The sequence below is a fragment of the Delphinus delphis genome, chromosome 6 (genome assembly GCF_949987515.2).
Source record: "Delphinus delphis chromosome 6, mDelDel1.2, whole genome shotgun sequence".
In the NCBI taxonomy this organism is placed as follows: Eukaryota; Metazoa; Chordata; class Mammalia; order Artiodactyla; family Delphinidae; genus Delphinus; species Delphinus delphis.
The window spans coordinates 75,104,918-75,123,495 of record NC_082688.1 but is presented as its reverse complement, the minus strand read 5'-3'; the positions used below and the strand labels follow the sequence as shown (position 1 = coordinate 75,123,495).

Below are 18,578 nucleotides of genomic sequence, written 5' to 3'. Positions count from 1 at the left end.
CCAAACATAGCAGCATTTGTCAAAAGAGTGAGTAGTGGGAGTATTTTTTTTTAATAGTAAATCATTAGATTCAGCAATAATTGAACCAAGGAAGTTAAAGAAAATTCATTCAAAAGGTGAACCCCATTTCACACTCCTAGGAAGAATTTTTAACACATTTCCAACCTTAGCGTGGGCTTCCTGAGGTTGTGCAGAAAACACCGGGTGTAGCTTTGGTATTAAGTACTAACAGGGCATTATCTAGACATTGAATTCAGTAAAACCCTGTGAGCATATGGATTTGAAATATAAGAAATAAACAATTGCAAGTCCAGAAAGTTCCTAAGAGCTGTAAGCTGTAAGTTATTGCCACGTTAACATTCAGGAAAAAAGATTGTGCTGCCCTTGGGCTCGTGGCATTGCATTGAAATTTGCGTTCTCTCTCCTAAGTGACTGAAAAAGGACTTCGGAGCGACTCAGATAGAGACACGTGAAGGGAAGGTACCCAAGCCCCTCACCCACTGCCGAGAGGAAGAGAAAATAAACAAGGGAATTTTTACATGAACATTCTCTGGTGCTCATAGATTCCTGTTACGTGTGGGAAAGGACTAGAAACAAATGGGTGTGCTGAGTGCTTTCAAGGGAGTTAGGAGGACATTTTGGGGGGAAGAAGGGCTAGGAATTAATTTACTGAGAATCTACTTTGTGCCAAGCACTGTGTTTGGTACTTGACATATCTCCTCCCATCCCCTTCTCACAACTGTTCCCTGAGGGAACTATTGGTGACAACAGCTATCCGTAATCTGTTGCAGATGTGGTGACCGAGCGCAGTGGCTGGGGAGCTGGGATGAGGCCTTGCTCTCATCCAGTGCTAGGCATCGTGCCAAGCATTTTACTCTGATTATCTGAATTAATCCTCACTCCAGTCCTTGGGGTAGATACTATTGTTATTATTCCCATTTTACAGATGAGGAAACTGAGGTTGAGGGGCAAGAATCTTTTTCAAGGTCATGCAGCTAGTTAGTGGTGGAGCTGGGATTTGAAACCAGGCAGTCTGTCTCCAGACCCCCGGCTCTTCATCACTAGGTTACATAGCTCCAACACACACACTTCAGCTATTAAAAAGTTATTCCTCCTTTTCCCTTGTTCACTTGCTACCCTGGTGACAAAGCTTCTTTCACCATGAGGGTCAAAACATGAGTCACCCCTGAAAAGCCCAGAGGAATCTGGGGAAGCAGCGATGAGGAAGTTACACAGGTGAGATGAATGCCTGCTGCACAGAACAGAAAGGGTGAATCTGATGAAAATGCCCCTGAAAGTTAAGATCGTCAAACCGATGGGTCAAAGGGAGGAAACAAGTGGGCTTAATGCCCAAGCGGCTGCCGATGCGCAGCCAGCTGCTGCCTGGGGAAGAAAACCTGGCTTCGGAAGCCCAGCCTCTGCCAGCTTCAGAAGAGCAGCCAGGGGTACAATCGCCCCTCTGATTCAGAGGGGTTCACACCTTCCAGTTGTCCCCCAAACAGTTTCCTTTCTGATCAGACTTAGTCTTGCAGGGATGACTAGTACATACCAAGGAACAGGCAAGACTGGAAAATAGGGAAATTCAGCCCAAGTCATCAGGCGAGCACCTCCCTGCTAGTGCTGAGCGCTCTCAAGGGCCCTTCGTCAACCTAGTAACGGACTCACAGATGCTGTCATTTTGCAGATTTCACTGGGGCAGGAGAACGGAAGCCTCAGCTCCTTTGCTTTGGGCTGGGTGCCCTCATCTGTCTTTGCTTTTTCCCATCCCTGGGTTCAGAAGCCCTTAGAGAAGAAATAATTTTCCCCATTTATGTGCACTTCTTCAGCATCCATCCTTGTACCAATCGCGTCTGATAACTACTAAGATGTGATTTGCCTTAAGGCCAGCTGGGAGAGATCTATGGACACGAAGGAGACATCTGATAACTGCTAGAGTTCAAATACAGCCGATCCGTGAATACGGAGTGGACAAAGCAGCTAGTTCCAATGGAAAGCTTTTGCCAAAACAGACTATGTAGTCTGGCTAGCAGAAACGGCAAGTGTTCATTCAGAAAAATTGGAAACCAAACTGTGCCCTTTTCTCTACCACGCTTAGATTGTCCTGAAGGGGAGATTTATTTCAATGAGATTATGGAAAGACAAAATAGCAGATAAGATTCAGCAACTTAGGGGAAAGATTTGACCAAACTCTTATTAGAAAATTAGGGACTTCCCTGGCTGTCCAGTGGTTGAGAATCCGTGCTTCCACTGCAGGGGGCGCGGGTTTGATCGTTGGTCAGGGAACTAAGATCCCGCATGCAGCTCAGCACAGCCTAAATTAATTAATTAATCAATTAATTAAAAAAAGAAAATTAGCCTCAGAGTCACAGAGGCCCCTCTTCCTCCACTGGCACGGCCTCTGCCTGTCCCTAGGCTCCCCTTCCTCGTGCCCCAAACACTACAAAAGCCAGGAGACACTCTCCTTGCCTCCAAATCCCCTCTCCCCTCCCACTCTTCACAAACTGAAGCCAGGCTGCTCTTTCTAAATCCCAGACCTGTGGCCCTTCCCCCCACCCCTCAGTGCTCTTCCCTGGCAGCCCACCACCACCAGCAGGAACCAGACTCTTTAGCGAGGCCCCGAGGCAGTCTTCTCACAAGTTAGAAAGAATGGCCAACAACCCTTGCACTCATCCTCCGTTTTTTGGATTTCGTAGCCTAGAAAGTTTAATATGAAACAACAGAGTGATTTAGGGATGCTCTCCTCACCATCTCTCCTCACCCTTATTTCATAGAAGAAAGAACATTTCAACACCCAAAGAGGAGAAAGAGTAGATCTGGGAATAAAAGCCCATCCTTCAGGTTTCCCTAGCGTAGTGAAAGCGTCTACACCTGCAGCGGCATGCTGGCTGATGCGCTGGGGTTGTAACGCAGGTGTTTGAAATAGCCACGTGCTGTTTTTGTGAGTTTGTTTGGTGCTGATGGTGGCAGGTTTTCCTGGCGAGACCTGAATGCCTAGAGGCACTTGATTGCTTGGGTAGCACAACCTTTCAATGCCTGGCCACTCCGCCTGTGATCCTGCCGGCCTGACCATCTGTAAGAAGAAGTACAGGGAGCCTGCCTTCCAGGACAGCCTGGGGACGAGCACACAGCCCGCCCTACCTGCTACCACTGCTTCCACGTGACCTGAAGGACAGAACTGCTGTGGCCGCCCCCAGAGGTGGGAAATGGCTCCCTTTACCTGAGGCCCTCAAGATTACTGAGATTGCCTCACCCTCCCTTCCCTGCCACTAGCCCACCCCTGCCTAGAGGACCAAGAACTGGAATCAAGCCTCCTCTATGGCTAAGGAGCCTCCGTACGCCCCACCCACACCCCTAGGTGATCTCAGGTAGGAGACAGGCAGCAATAAAGGTAGTTTGGGGGCTTCCCTGGTGGCGCAGTGGTTAAGAATCTGCCTGCCAATGCAGGGGATACAGGTTCGAGCCCTGCTCCGGGAAGATCTCACATGCCGCGGAGCAACTAAGCCCGTGCGCCACAACTACTGAGCCTGCGCACTAGAGCCCGCAAGCCACAACTACTGAGCCCATGTGCCACAACTACTGAAGCCCGCCCGCCTAGAGCCCGTGCTCTGCAACAAGAGAAGCCACCATTATGGGAAGCCGGCGCACCGCAACGAAGAGCAGCCCCTGCTCGCCGCAACTAGAGAAAGCCTGTGCGCAGCAACGGAGACCCAACGCAGTCAAAAATAAATAAATAAATAAGTTTATTTTAAAAAAGGATAGTTTGCATGCTAGCCAGAGTCTGGGTCTGGGTTTCTCTCTAAATGTTTCCAGAGGAACTATTATTGGCTCCATCCCTGGAACTGAATCCTTGATCAGAATAAAACTCATAGGATCTAAGCTGGATATTGAAGAAGTTGAGAGGGTAGAGGGCTGCCAGATACAGAGGAAGCAGAGAGGACAGGAAATGAGAGAGTCCCATCGGGTGGAAGAACAAGGAGGGCGGGAGCATTTGAATTAGAGCATGGCCGGGAGAAAAGGTTGTGCTCAGAGAGTGATCTCTTTGAATTTAAGGTTCCAATTTTATTTATTGGAATATTTAGTTACTGAATAACTAAATACACCAACACAGTGATGTAAAAGCAACACCTCTCTTATCCTGTCTCATGATTTTGTGGGTCATGGACTCAGGCAGGGCCCAGCTGGGCAATTCTGCTCCACTGATGGCAGTCACGTGATGAGGTTCAGCTGGTGGCTGGGCTGATGGGTAGAGCCAAGGTGGTGTCACTCAGGTGCCTGATGCTTTGCAGGGACGGCCAGAAGACTGGGCTCAGCCGGGCCCCTCTCCTTCCGCATGTAGTCTCAGGTCCTCACCGTGGGTTGTCTCCAGTAAGGTACCCCTTACGTGGCAGCTCCGGGCTTCAGAGCTAATATTCCAAGAGACAGGAGTGAAACTGCCAGCCCCTTAAGGCCTGGGTCAAATTTTCTTCTTAGTTCTAATACTGAGTAGACTCTTAAATTTTCTGAGTAAACCATCTTGCCATCTGTGAATAATGACAGTTTTGTTTCTTCCTTTCCAATCCTTACGTTTTCTATTTTGTTTTCTTGCCTTATTGCACTAAACAGCACCTCTGGTACAGGTTTAGTAAAAGCACCTACATATTTACTGTTTGGTCTTTACAGAATATTTACCAATCTATGCTTTAGACCATAGGTTTAAGTGTGAAAAAAAGAATCGTGAAAGAACTAGGACAAAAAGGTTTATTTTTAAAATAACCTCAGAGTGGGGAGGGATAAACTAATTTAAATAAGAAATGGCATGGTACTTCTTACAAAAAAATAAATAGGTATGAATTGAGGGGAGGGAGGGAAGGTGGAAGGGGAAATAAACTAAAGAGTGGAGGAAGGCTGATTGGATGCAGCTTGTGGGATGATAAAGAAGAGAGTTATTTTAGGAAACACTAAAGGAGTGTTGGGGAGAAATTTGGATAAAGAATATTTTAAGGAAGTTTTACACTGTATCGTATTATGTAGTATTTTGTATTCCCTTTTCGTGGTCTCTTTATGAGACCTCTCTCAAGGCACATCTTACTTTACAAACTTCTAATAAGACATTAGACTTTACAACTAAGCTTTGTTTACTGTGTGCCAGTCACTGTGCCAAGGGATTGACATGCCACATCTCATTCAATGATTATAACAACTCCATGGGGTGAGTGCCATCATTTCCCCCACTTTACTGATGAAAAAACTGAGTCTCAAAGAGATGAAATATTTTGCTCAAGGTCCAACTGATAGTAAGTAAAGGAGCAGAGATGTGAACCCAGATCACCAGACTCAATGCCAGGACTCTTAACCACTATATATTTCTCCTGGTATTGGCCTTTTCATGGTATCAGAGAAAGGATATGGCAGCTTGTGAGTAGATAGATGCTCATTCTGAGCTCCTGGAATGGAACCAGGACAAGGTAAGTGTTGGCCAGGCTTTCCTGGAGGCAGCTGGCACACTATTCTGCAGTATTCATCTGGAGGAAGGGAATGCATTAATGTTAGTAGGAGTAATAAAGTAAATTAATTCAGAGGCATGAGTGTTTGTCATCAGGACACAGGAGAAAAGAACAGGAAACTGCAGAATATTGACCTCCTTGCAACCACACAAGTGAGGTGAGCCAAGAGCAAGCAGGAATCTAAGTCACAGTAGAGCCTGAACTGAGCAAGTGCTCCCCTTGGTTGCCCTGACAATGGGACCTCCTTCCATTAAAATGTTATTATGATGTGGAAAGACACATGCATACAAAGTAAACAGTAATTCGGTGCAGAGCAAAAGTGTCAGGGAGGAGTTTGGGAGGAGTTTGTGTAACAGATAGAGGATCAGACCTTAAGGGAAAGAATTTCACTTATGTATTAAAAAGTTGATGTTTCTCAGGATGGCTTGGGTTCTGCAGACCTATTGTGCAGGATACTGTCCACGTAAACAATAAGCTATACACCTGCAGTTTTGTGCTGCCTCACCTCTCCTGCCTGATGCCCTCACTGTACGGAAGGACAACCCTAGGAAGCAGAGTGGGCAGGTCTGTAAGAACCATGCACCAGGGTCCATTTCCAGGCTCTCTTTGTTCCATTGGACAAAGGACAGGGCAGCACAATCCTACCAGGCCTGTAGCACGTTCTCCATGAGTTTTTATTAGGATGGCCTTTTGCCAATATCCCCAACTTAGTCTCCAAATCACTCAGTCCTTCAGCTTATAAAATGGTTTGTTATAAGAAACAGTCCTATGAAATTCATTAATGAGCCTCACAGAAGTTTTTTTTCAGCATTTATTTTAGCACCTACTATGTGCAAGGGTCTGCAGATACAGCAGTAAATAAGATACACTGGGTCTCACAGAGCTTATATTCTAGCAAGGGGAGATTATCAGGAAACATTATTTGCATGCAAATAACTCCTTATCATCAGGATGAATCCTCCAAGGGTAAGCTCAAGGCATTATATAAGAACAGGAGAACCTGGATTTGGCTCAAGATGGTGGAGTAGAAGAACGTGTGCTCACTCCCTCTTGCGAGAGAACTGGAATCACAACTAACTGCTGAATAATCATGACAGGAAGACACTGGAACTCACCAAAAAAGATGCCCCACATCCAAAGACAAAGGAGAAGCCACAATGAGACAGTAGGAGGGATGCAATCACAATAAAATCAAATCCCATAACTGCTGGGTGGGTGACTCACGAACTGGAGAACAATTATACCACAGAAGTCCACCCACTGGAGTGAAGGTTCTGAGCCCCACGTCAGGGTTCCCAAACTGGGGTCCAGCAACGGGAAGAGGAATCCCCAGAGAATCAGACGTTGAAGGCAAGTGGAATTTGATTGCAGGACTTTGACAGGACTGGGGGAAACAGAGACTCCACTCTTGGAGGGCACACACAAAGTAGTGTGCACATTAGGACCGAGGGGAAAGGAGCAGTGACCCCATAGAGACTGAACCAGACCTACCTGCTAGTGTTGGAGGGTCTCCTGCAGAGGCAGGGGATGGCTGTGGCTCACCATGGAGACAAGGAAACTGGCAGCAGAAGTTCTGGGAAGTACTCCTTGGCATGAGCCCTCCTGGAGTCCACCATTAGCCCCACCAAAAAGCCTCTAGCCTCCAGTGCTGAGTCACCTCAGGCCAAACAGCCAACAGGGAGGGAACTCAGCCCCACCCATCAGCAGACAAGTGGATTAAAGTTTTACTGAGCTCTGCCCACGAGAGCAACACCCAGCTCTACCCACCACCAGTTCCTCCTATCAGGAAGCATGCACAAGCCTCTTAGATAGCCTCATCCACCAGAGGGCAGACAGCAGAAGCAAGAAGAACTACAGTCCTGCAGACTGTGGAATTAAAACCACATTCACAGAAAGATAGACAAAATGAAAAGGCAGAGGACTGTGTACCAGATGAAGGGACAATATAAAACCCCAGAAAAAAAAAATAAATGAAGTGGAGATAGGCAACCTTCCAGAAAAAGAATTCAGAATAATGATAGTGAAGATGATCCAGAGCCTTGGAAAAAGAATGGAGGCAAAGATTGAAAAGATGGAAGAAATGTTTGACAAAGACCTAGAAGAAATAAAGAACAAAGAGAGATGAACAATACAATAACTGAAATGAAAAATACACTAGAAGGAATCAATAGCAGAATAACTGAGGCAGAAGAATGAATAAGTGACCTGGAAGACAGAATGGTGGGAGTCACTGCCATGGAACAGAATAAAGAAAAAAGAATGAAAAGAAATGAAGACAGCCTAAGAGACATCTGGGACAACATTAAATGCACCAACATTTGCATTGTAGGGGTCCCAGAAGGAGAAGATAGAGAGAAAGGACCTGAAAAATATTTGAAGAGATTATAGTCAAAAACTTTCCTAACATGAGAAAGGAAATAGCCACCCAAGTCCAGGAAGCACAGAAAGTCTCAAACAGGATAAACCCAAGGAGAAACATACCAAGACACATAGTAATCAAATTGACAAAAATTAAAGACAAAGAAAAATTATTAAAACCAACAAGGGAAAAACAACAAATAACATAAAGAGGAATTCCCATAAGGTTAACAGCTGATTTCTCAGCAGAAACTCTACAAGCCAGAAGGGAGTGGCATGATATATTTAAAGTGATGAAAGGGAAGAAACTACAACCAAGATTACTCTACCCAGCAAGGGTCTCATTCAGATTTGATGGAAAAATATAAAGCTTTACAAATAAGCAAAAGCTAAGAGAATTCAGCACCACCAAACCAGCTCTACAACAAATGCTAAAGGAACTTCTCTAAGTGGGAAACACAAGAGAAGAAAAGGACCCACCAAAACCCAAAGCAATTAAGAAAATGGTAATAGGAACATACATATTGATAATTACCTTAAATGTGAATGGATTAAATACTCCAAACAAAAGACACAGGCTCGCTGAATGGATACAAAAACAAGACCCATATATTTGCTGTCTACAAGAGACCCATTTCAGACCTAGGGACACATACAGACTGAAAGTGAGGAGATGGAAAAAGATATTCTATGCAAATGGAAATCAAAAGAAAGTTGGAGTAGCAATACTCATAGCAGATAAAATAGATTTTAAAATAAAGAATGTTACAAGAGACAAGGAAGGACACTCTATAATGATCAAAGAATCAATCCAAGAAGAAGATATAACAACTATAAATATATATGCACCCAACATAGGAGCACCTCAATACATAAGGCAAGTGCTAACAGCTATAAAAGCGGAAATCAACAGTAACACAATAATAGTGTGGGACTTTAACACCTCATTTACACCAATGGGCAGATCATCCAGACAGAAAATAAGGAAACACAAGCTTTAAATGACACAAGAGACCAGATAGATTTAATTGATATTTATAGGACATTCCATCTGAAAACAGCAGATTACACTTTCTTCTCAAGTGCACATGGAACATTCTCCTGGATAGATCACATCTTGGGTCACAAATCAAACCTCTGTAAATTTAAGAAAATTGAAGTTGTATCAAACATCTTTTCTGACCCCAATGCTATGAGACTGGAAATCAATTACAGGAAAAAAAATGTAAAAAACACAAATACATGGAGACTAAACAGTGCACTACTAAATAACCAAGAGATCACTGAAGAAATCAAAGAAGTAAAAAAAAAAAAAAACGTAGAAACAAATGACAACGAAAGCATGATGACCCAAAACCTATGGGACACAGCAAAAGCAGTTCTAAGAGGGAAGTTTATAGCAATACAATCCTACCTCAAGAAACAAGAAAAATCTCAAATAAACAACCTAACCTTAAATCTAAAGAAACTAGAGAAAGAAGAAGAACAACAACAAAAACCCAAAGTTAGTAGAAGGAAAGAAATCATAAAGATCAGAGCAGAAATAAATGAAATAGAAACAAAGAAAGCAATAGCAAAGATCAGTAAAACTAAAAGCTGGTTCTTTGAGAAGATAAACATAATTGGTAAACCTTTAGCCAGATTCATCAAGAAAAAGAGGGAGAGGACTCAAATCAATAAAATTAGAAATGAAAAACGAGAAGTTACAACGGACACCGCAGAAATACAAAGCATCATAAGAGACTACTACAAGCAATTCTATGCCAATAAAATGGACAACCTGGAAGAAATGGACAAATCTTAGAAAGGTGTAACCTTCCGAGACTGAACCAAGAAGAAATAGAAAATATGAGCAGACCAGTCACAAGGGATGAAATTGAAACTGTGATTAAAAATCTTCCAACAAACAAAAGCCCAGGACCAGATGGCTTCACAGCTGAATTCTATCAAACATTTAGAGAAGAGTTAACACCCATCCTTTTCAAACTCTTCCAAAAAATTGCAGAGGAAGGAACACTCACAAGCTCATTCTACAAGGCCACCATCACCCTGATACCCAAACCAGGCAAAGATACTACAAAAAAAGAAAGTTACAGAACAATATCACTGATGAATATAGATGCAAAAATCCTCAGCAAAATACTAGCAAACAGAATCCAACAACACATTAAAAGGATCATGCACCATGATCAAGTGGGATTTATCCCAGAGATGCAAGGATCCTTCAATATATGCAAATCAATCAATGTGATACACTATATTAACAAATTGAAGAATAAAAACCATATGATCCCAATAGATGCAGAAAAAGCTTTTGACAAAATTCAACACCCATTTATGATAAAAACTCTCCAGAAAGTGGGCATAGAGGGAACCTACCTCAACATAATAAAGGCCATATATGACAAGCCCACAGCAAACATCATTCTCAATGCTGAAAAACTGAAAGCATTTCCTCTAAGATCAGGAACAATACAAGGATGTCCACTCTCACTACTATTTTTCAACATAGTTCTGGAAGTCACAGCCATGGCCATCAGAGAAGAAAAAGAAATAAAAGGAATACAAATTGGAAAAGAAGAAGTAAAACTGTCACTGTTTGCAGATGACCTGATACTATACATAGAGAATCCTAAATATGCCACCATAAAACTACTAGAGCTAATCAGTGAATTTGATAAAGTTACAGGATACAAAATTAATGCACAGAAATCTATTGCATTCCTATACACTAACAATGAAAGATCAGAAAGAGAAATTAAGGAAACAATCTCATTCACCACTGCAACAAAAAGAATAAAAAACCTAGGAATATACCTACCTATGGATGTAAAAGACCTGTACTCAGAAAACTATAAGACACTGATGAAAGAAATCAAAGATGACACAAACAGATGGAGAGATATACCATGTTCTTGGATTGGAAGAATCAATATTGTCAAAATGACTATACTACCCAAAGCAATCTACAGATTCAATGCAATCTTGATCAAATTACCAATGGCATTTTTTACAGAACTAGAACAAAAAATCTTAAAATTTGTATGGAGACACAAAAGACCCCGAATAGCCAAAACAATCTTGAGAAAGAAAAACAAAGTTGGAGGAATCAGGCTCCCTGACTTCAGACTATACTACAAAGCTACAGTAATCAAGATAGTATGGTACTGGCACAAAAACAGAAATTAGATCAATGGAACAGGATAGAAACCCCAGAAATAAACCCACGTACACATGGTCACCTTATCTTTGATAAAGGAGGCAAGGATATACAATGGAGAAAAGACAGTCTCTTCAATAAGTGGTGCTGGGAAAACTGGACAGCTACATGTAAAAGAATAAAATTAGAACACTCCCTAACACCATACACAAAAATAAACTCAAAATGGATTAAAGACCTTAATGTAAGACCAGACACTACAAAACTCTTAGAGGAAAATATAGGCAGAACACTCTTTGACATAAATCACAGTAAGATCTTTTTTGACCCACCTCCTTGAGTAATGGAAATAAAAACAAAAATAAGAAAATGGGACCTAATGAAACTTAAAAGCTTTTGACAGCAAAGGAAACTATAAACAGGGCAAAAAGACAACCCTCAGAATGGGAGAAATTATTTTCAAACAAATCAACCGACAAAGGCTTATCTGGAGCCAGCCAAGCAAATAGAAGGAAAAGAGCCCTCCAAGCAAAAGGGCCTGGTGGAAAAAGACCCTCGGGCAGGAACAGGTTCTTTGAAGCACTGAAGGAACACTAGGGTGCCTGGGGCCCCGGGAGGGAGGTGGTGGGTGGCACAGACACAGCCAGAGAAGTAAACAGGGGCCAGATCACACAGAAAATGAGCCTGTCTGATTCCAACACCAAGAATAGGGGTCCACTCTCTGAGAAATAGTTTCTTATTTCTCTCAACACCATGGGTAATATAATTGACAAGATTCTCTTTTTTGTATTATCTCTTTCTATGAAGGATAGACCCAATTCTATGCCAACCTTGAACATGGTCATGGGACTTTACAGTTGCCTTTTAAAGCTGATTCCTGCTTAACTGAGTCCCTGAACTTGCTTTTCTATCTCCCCCACCCCATATTTTATTATTTTTATGTTATGCCGTTATTTTCTGTACCTCTTATAAACTTTCTAAAATCCTTTCTGGGATAAGATGCGCTGAAGTTCACATAAAATAAGTGTAAATATCATGGTAACTTGTTCATTGAGTCAGGCTTGGTCACTGCTCAAATTCCCGTTGCATTTGAAGGTGAACTTCACATTCTCACTTTTGTGGAGGGCAGATCATTTAACTTCAGTGTATGTTTAGAGGCCCCCAAGTTTTCATTCATTCTGGTGTCTTTATTTATTTATTTTTGGCTGTGTTGGGTCTTTGTTGCGGTGCGCAGGCTTCTCATTGCGGTGGTTTCTCTTGTTGCAGAGTACAGGCTCTAGACGCACGGCTTCCATAGTTGTGGCTCATGGGCTTCAGTAGTTGTGGTTCGTGTGCTCTAGAGCGCAGGCTCAGTAGTTGTGGCACATGGTCTTAGTTGCTCCGTGGCATGTGGGATCTTCCTGAACAAGGGCTCGAACCCGTGTTCCCTGCATTGGCAGGCGGGTTCTCAACCACTGCACCACCAGGAAAACCCTATTCTGGTGTCTTTAATCTTTTTACTGTGTAAATTTCCCTTTTGAAGATGTGAACATGGATCATCACTTCAAGTTGAATGAGAAGATATAAGATCAGAGAGAAAGGAATTAGAGCAGGATTTGGGGCAAGGGTGACCATTGAGAAGAAAGAAAAAACAACAGTGTTCAGTAGTTCTGAATGTTTCTGAGTCAACTAAATTTGAAAGTAGGTACATTGTCACTTCCCCCTTCACCTTCCTGAAAATTACTATCCCAAAGCCTTAGGTAGGGTCACTCACAGTAGGATATGTGCCAGGGTGGGGTGGAGGGAGCCATGTGGCCCAGAATGGGGTGTCAGAGCTCAAGCAGGATGAGAAGGGCATCTGAGTAGGAGGAGGGATGCTCGGTATGGAATACTGGAACCGAATCAGGATCGGGAGGGAATCCATGCAGGGGTGAGGTGGGAGGTAGCCTGGCATGGTGTATTAGAGCCCAGGTGAAATGAGGCAGGCATGTATGTAGGAGGGCTGCCTACCATGAGGTGGCAGAGGCCAGTGGGGTGAGGAGGTCATCTATCTGGGAGAGCAGCCTGGCAGAGGGTGTCAGAGCCTGTGTGGGTTGTGAAGGGCATCTAGGCAGCGGGAGGGAGGTAGCAGCAATGGAAGGTTGATTCTCTACCACAGGGAGGAGGGAGAAATTAAACAAGTAAATATACTCCATTAAGTATAATGGAAGCCAGGTTTCTCACCATCAAAGAAGGGGGTTATAAATATGTAAACAGGTGTTGGTCTGAAATTAAAGTAACTGTTTGAACCCATGTTTTTGCTATAGATAGATATAGAAATAAATATAGATGTAAGTATATGTATGTATATATATGCGTATATTACATACACATATACACTTGTACATACACTGTATTCCTGTCTCTGTCCACTGAGAGGACCTGACCACAGTGGTGTTCTGATTCAATGAACACATCTAGTGTCCAGATCTTGGCATGTGGATACTATTGTCCCCTGAAAGGAACCAGGAATTCTTAGAGATGACGTTTTGGTTCCATGGCTGGGGCTGGGAAAATCCAAGATGAGTGTGGAACAGTGAGTATCAAGAGCCTGGAAATGTTCATATGCTTTAAGGTAGAAATTCCTCATTTAGGGAACAATCTAAATGAAATCATTATAAATGCTGAAAAAAATTTAGCTATAAATATGCTCATTACTTTACTGTGTGTAATAAGGAAAACTGGAAACAACCTAACCAATGATAAGGTAAATGACCCAAAAAAGTAATAAATATTCACTGAATTGGATGTTATACAGATATTAAAATTAAGTGTGTCAGAATGCTTATATTATAATGTTAAATTATAAATACAACATCTAGATTCAGTATGAGTACAACTTCTCACCGAGATCTGGTTCTTCCCTGCAGCCTTCTAGAACCCCTTCTCCTATATCTCATGTACCCCAGTGTATATCAGTGCCTTGAGGTGTGGTTGGCATTCTTGCTCTTCAATATCTTGACTTTTGTGCTCTCAAAACCACCTATCCTCCCAGGTTTATGCCATTTAACAATACCACTCTCTACCACCCTACCCACCACCATCATCTCTTGTCATTCTCTACACCAGTCTCATTCACGAAAGACCAAGGTACCACTTTCCCACAGTTCCTCTCATTTCCAAGTCTTACACGTCCTAGGGAGCTTCATTGGCCCCAGACAACACATCATGGTCTCTCATTTTACTTAATTTACATCCCAATGCCAATGTTCTTCTTCCCCTCTAATCTAATTTAGCAATCTGAAGCCAGGCCCTTTGGACTTCGTTATTACACAGCACTGTTGAGCTTTGAAGTGTTAAACTTCCAGACCTCACTGTAAATCAGTTTTTCCACTCTTTGCTTAGCAGCCTCAATGTTCTTGTCCCTCTGTCCTAATGCATCCACCCTGTTATCCTGAATCTTTGGATAGCTATTAATTAGCAACCTCCTTAAGACTTAGGTTAAGTGGCAGTTTTTAAATAGCAACCTAATTAAACAACTTCAGCCTGGCCAGATTCCATGCAGTCTTCCCTTGCCTCTTCTATTAAGTTGTGAATGAAGGATCTGGTTTTAAACCCAACGTTTTAATATCAGCAGATATTTCTCTTTTACTACATGAGTCACCATGTTAGTAAAATACCATTACTTCAATATTTCTATTTATCTAGAAGCTAAAAAAAAGCTTTACATAAATAAAAATAATAATATAAATAAAAAGGATCTGGACCTGGGGAAAAGAAGCTCAGATACTCAAAATGATACACAAAAGTACACATTGATAATCAAGGTTCTCACTTAACCCAGAGGGCACTATAAATTCTTGACAGTCCCACAAAGAGAGAAAAGAGATTACATTCTGTTCAAAAGAACTTTCTTATATTTTATTGAAAGATTCTAGTTCTTTGAAAATTAGCAATCCTGAATGAAATGGTAACTTCTGTTTAGTTTGAGAGTCTGTTAAAAAGAACCTCAGTTCCCTAACCATTCTGATGAAGCAGAGTTCATTGTTCTTGGTTTTACAAAATTACAATGATATAACCAATCATTTATTTTATTTTATGTTGTGTGTAAACTTACTATTTAGATTTAAGGAAAGTAATATTCAAATTAATATTTTAAGCAAGGTTGGAGGCTTATGTTCATGGATTGCAACAACTAATGTACGTTTTGTGGAACTACCTGCGTTTAATGGAGTCTCTCGAAGATTAGGGTGACTCAACTGACAGTCTTTAAAATACGTTTGGGGTCATTTTACAACATGGTCTCATTTCTTAATGTTTGTGTGTCTTCTATTACATCACTTTTTCTACTTGTATTTACTTTCCTAGTAGGGTACTGGTGTGTCATGCCTCTTAAAAAGCTGTGTATATGAAAATCTCACCAGCGCTAATCCTTTTAGGCATGAAAAACAATTATCTGTATAGAAAGTAAATAAATTCTTTATGAAGTAAATAAATTCAGGAAATAAATTCAACCCAGTAAATGCCTCGAATATCTACTTGGTATGATATCTAATTTACTTATTTTCCAGATGAGGAAATTCAGGGTTAGAGAGATGATTTGCTCATGATCACATAGGTAGTAAGTGATGGAGCTAAGACCCAAATATATTCCTTCTTGCTCCTGGCCCAGTGCTCTTGTTGGAGAAGACACCGAAATGGAAGGGGCTTATGATCCAGACATGGTCAAGAAACAGGAAATAAAATAAAATCATAGATTAGAAAGTATATCTAATGACATCCTTAGTATTAGCAATGGATCCTTCTTAGGGCATTCTTCAAAGGCATAAAATATAGTTTAATATATAGAAAGTAAACATACACTTTTTTTAAAGATAAGTTTTTACTCTATTGAGTAATAGAATATTTACATTCATGGAAATGATAACTACAGCCTAAACTGATGATATACAGTGAGGAGACATTCAATTTTAGTTTCCATAATCTCTTCCCAAGAACCCAAAGAGTTTATCTAGGGTTTGTTTGCTAGGGCTGCCATAAAGAAGTACCACAAACTGAGTGGCTTAAACAACAGAAATTTGCTGACTCACAGTTCTGGAGTCTAGACATCTGAGACCAAGGTGTTAGTAGGGTTGGTTCCTTCTGAGGGCTGTAAGGGAAAATCTGTCCTGTGACTCTCTTCTAGCTTTTGGTAGTTTCTTGGCAGTCTTCAGTGTTCCTCGATTTTTGCTGCATCATCCCCATCTCTGCTTCATCTTCACATGGCATTCTCCCTGTGTGTGTGTGTGTGTGTGTGTGTGTGTGTGTGTGTGTGTCTGTCTGTCTGTCTGACTGTCTGTCTGTCTGTGTTCAACTTTCCCCTTTTTATAAGAATAGCAGTCATGTTGTATTAGGGGCCCACCCTACTTTAGTATGACTTCATCTTAACTAATTACATCTGCAGTGACCCCATCTCACACAGGGTCATGTTCTGAGGTACTGGAGGGTTAAGACTTCAACATATGAACTTGGGGGTGGGGAGCCACAGTTCAACCCATAACACTAGTGATATACTCTAGAAAGAGTACTGGTCATGGGACAAAGGAAAATTAGAATCAATTTTTCAACAAACTTAGTTTCATAAAATCGAATGTTTAAAAAAAAATCTACCAATTCACTCTACCAGTTCCATTACACGTAGAGAGGGTTTGTCCCATCTGAAAATAAGCATAACTATTCTAGGGATATAAGAGGATTCTGCAGAGAGAACAACTGGTAATTCCACTGGATGCCACCTCCTCCCCAACCCTGGAACTTCTGACTTTTGCTGAGTTTCATCATGGCTGAGCTCCATCAGCCAAAGCTGTGCAGTGGTTCAGGGCAACCAGGGGCATGCTTGCTCCAAGTACCTCCCCTTTTCTATGTTGCACCCTGTTAGGGAGATGCCAAAATAACGGACTCCAGAAGCCTGCTAGCTCTTTACTCACATCTCTTCTCCACTTCCCAGCACCCACGGAAGAATGGGCAGGAGGACCTAAAAGAAAAACAGTACTACACACAGGACCACCTCCCTTTGGTTGACTGAGGACTGAGGCTGTGATCCTAACCATCTTTTCCTTTAGGACAAGTCCACTCTGCTTCCTCTCACCCTCTTAAGCAATTAGACTCCTGCCGAGTTTCCTCTTTAGTACCTCAGGTATGCCCAGTCAGTGCCACACTGGCTGGACTTCATTTGTGAGCCTTCATTATACTGAAAAAACGTTCAAGTCTTTCTAAACTTGTGCGCTTTTTCTCCTGATGCTTGTGTCATTTTAATTATGAATATTGTCTAGAGCTGAGAGACTCCATCAATAATAATTACAATTGAGGAAGGGGATGTTAGGTGATCCTTTAATATGAAGAGCAATATTGGTGGTATTGTCCATTTGATTTCTTGCCTTTATTGCTTATTATATGAGTTATTATATGAAAAATGTATAGATAATATTATCCAGGCCTAAGTCCTCTTCTGACTGTTAGATAATTTTCTCAATCTGTATGATGTGAGGTAAAAGATGGGTTTCACTGATAAAATGTTTTTAACAAAACAAATATTTTATATTCTATAAAGAATATAGGTCTTAAACTCCCCCAAAAGGATGTTTCAAAAAACTTTCCCCTAAAGAATTACAGTTAAGGGCTTCCCTGGTGGCGCAGTGGTTGAGAGTCCGCCTGCCGATGCAGGGGACACGGGTTCGCGCCCTGGTCCGGGAAGATCCCACATGCCGCGGAGCGGCTGGGCCCGTGAGCCATGGCCGCTGAGCCTGCGTGTCCAGAGCCTGTGCTCCACAATGGGAGAGGCCACAACAGTGAGAGGCCCGCGTACCGCAAAAAAAAAAAAAAAAAAAGAATTACAGTTAAGATAGACCATGAACCAGAATTTGCAGGGCATTTGGATTGCATTTTGGTATGTGATTAGTTTTTTAGGAGATACTTTGTGGTTATCCAAAAGAGCATACGGTATTGTAAATGCTTTGAAAACCAAAAAGGTCTGTTCTCATCTTTCTATCAGCAATATTAATTGTTCTTTAAAATCCAGGAACCAAAAATTTACATTACCTCATGAAAACATAACTCTTAATTTTCAAAGAAAATCTTATAGTGGTTTATTAAAAAAAAAAAAAAAAACACCTAAAAACTATTGTAGGACCAAAGATAAAGACATAAGACTGAATCACAAAGCTTTTGGAAATTCCTCCCCAGCATTCTGATCTCCATTTGGCAGTGACATCATAATGTCCCTGCTAGTTATAGGACCTGCTGGGCAACAGAAAGGAAACTCTGAGACACAGTAGATCACTGGATAAATCACGTCATTTTCCCAATGAATTTTATATTGTTTATTATTTTATGCAGGGCTTTTCACCCAGAGGTTAGTGGTACGGATCCCACCGATGAAGGTGAGCATATAAAACTTTCATCAAAATAGCAGATAAGAAACATGATCCATTATCCTAGAAAATTAGTCCGTAGCAATCTTTTTTTAAAATTTATTGAAGTATAGTTGATTTACAATGTGGTGTTAATTTCTGCTGTACAGCAAAGTGACTCAGTTATACACATATATATTCTTTTTCATATTCTTTTCCATTATGGTTTAT

General features: G+C 41.6%; 1 protein-coding gene across 1 annotated transcript in view; it reads left to right on the top strand.

The window, feature by feature from the left end:
- The window catches only part of MOB3B (MOB kinase activator 3B), a 231,512-nt gene that overhangs the window by 211,764 nt on the left and 1,170 nt on the right, over positions 1-18,578 (top strand). The window lies entirely within an intron of this gene.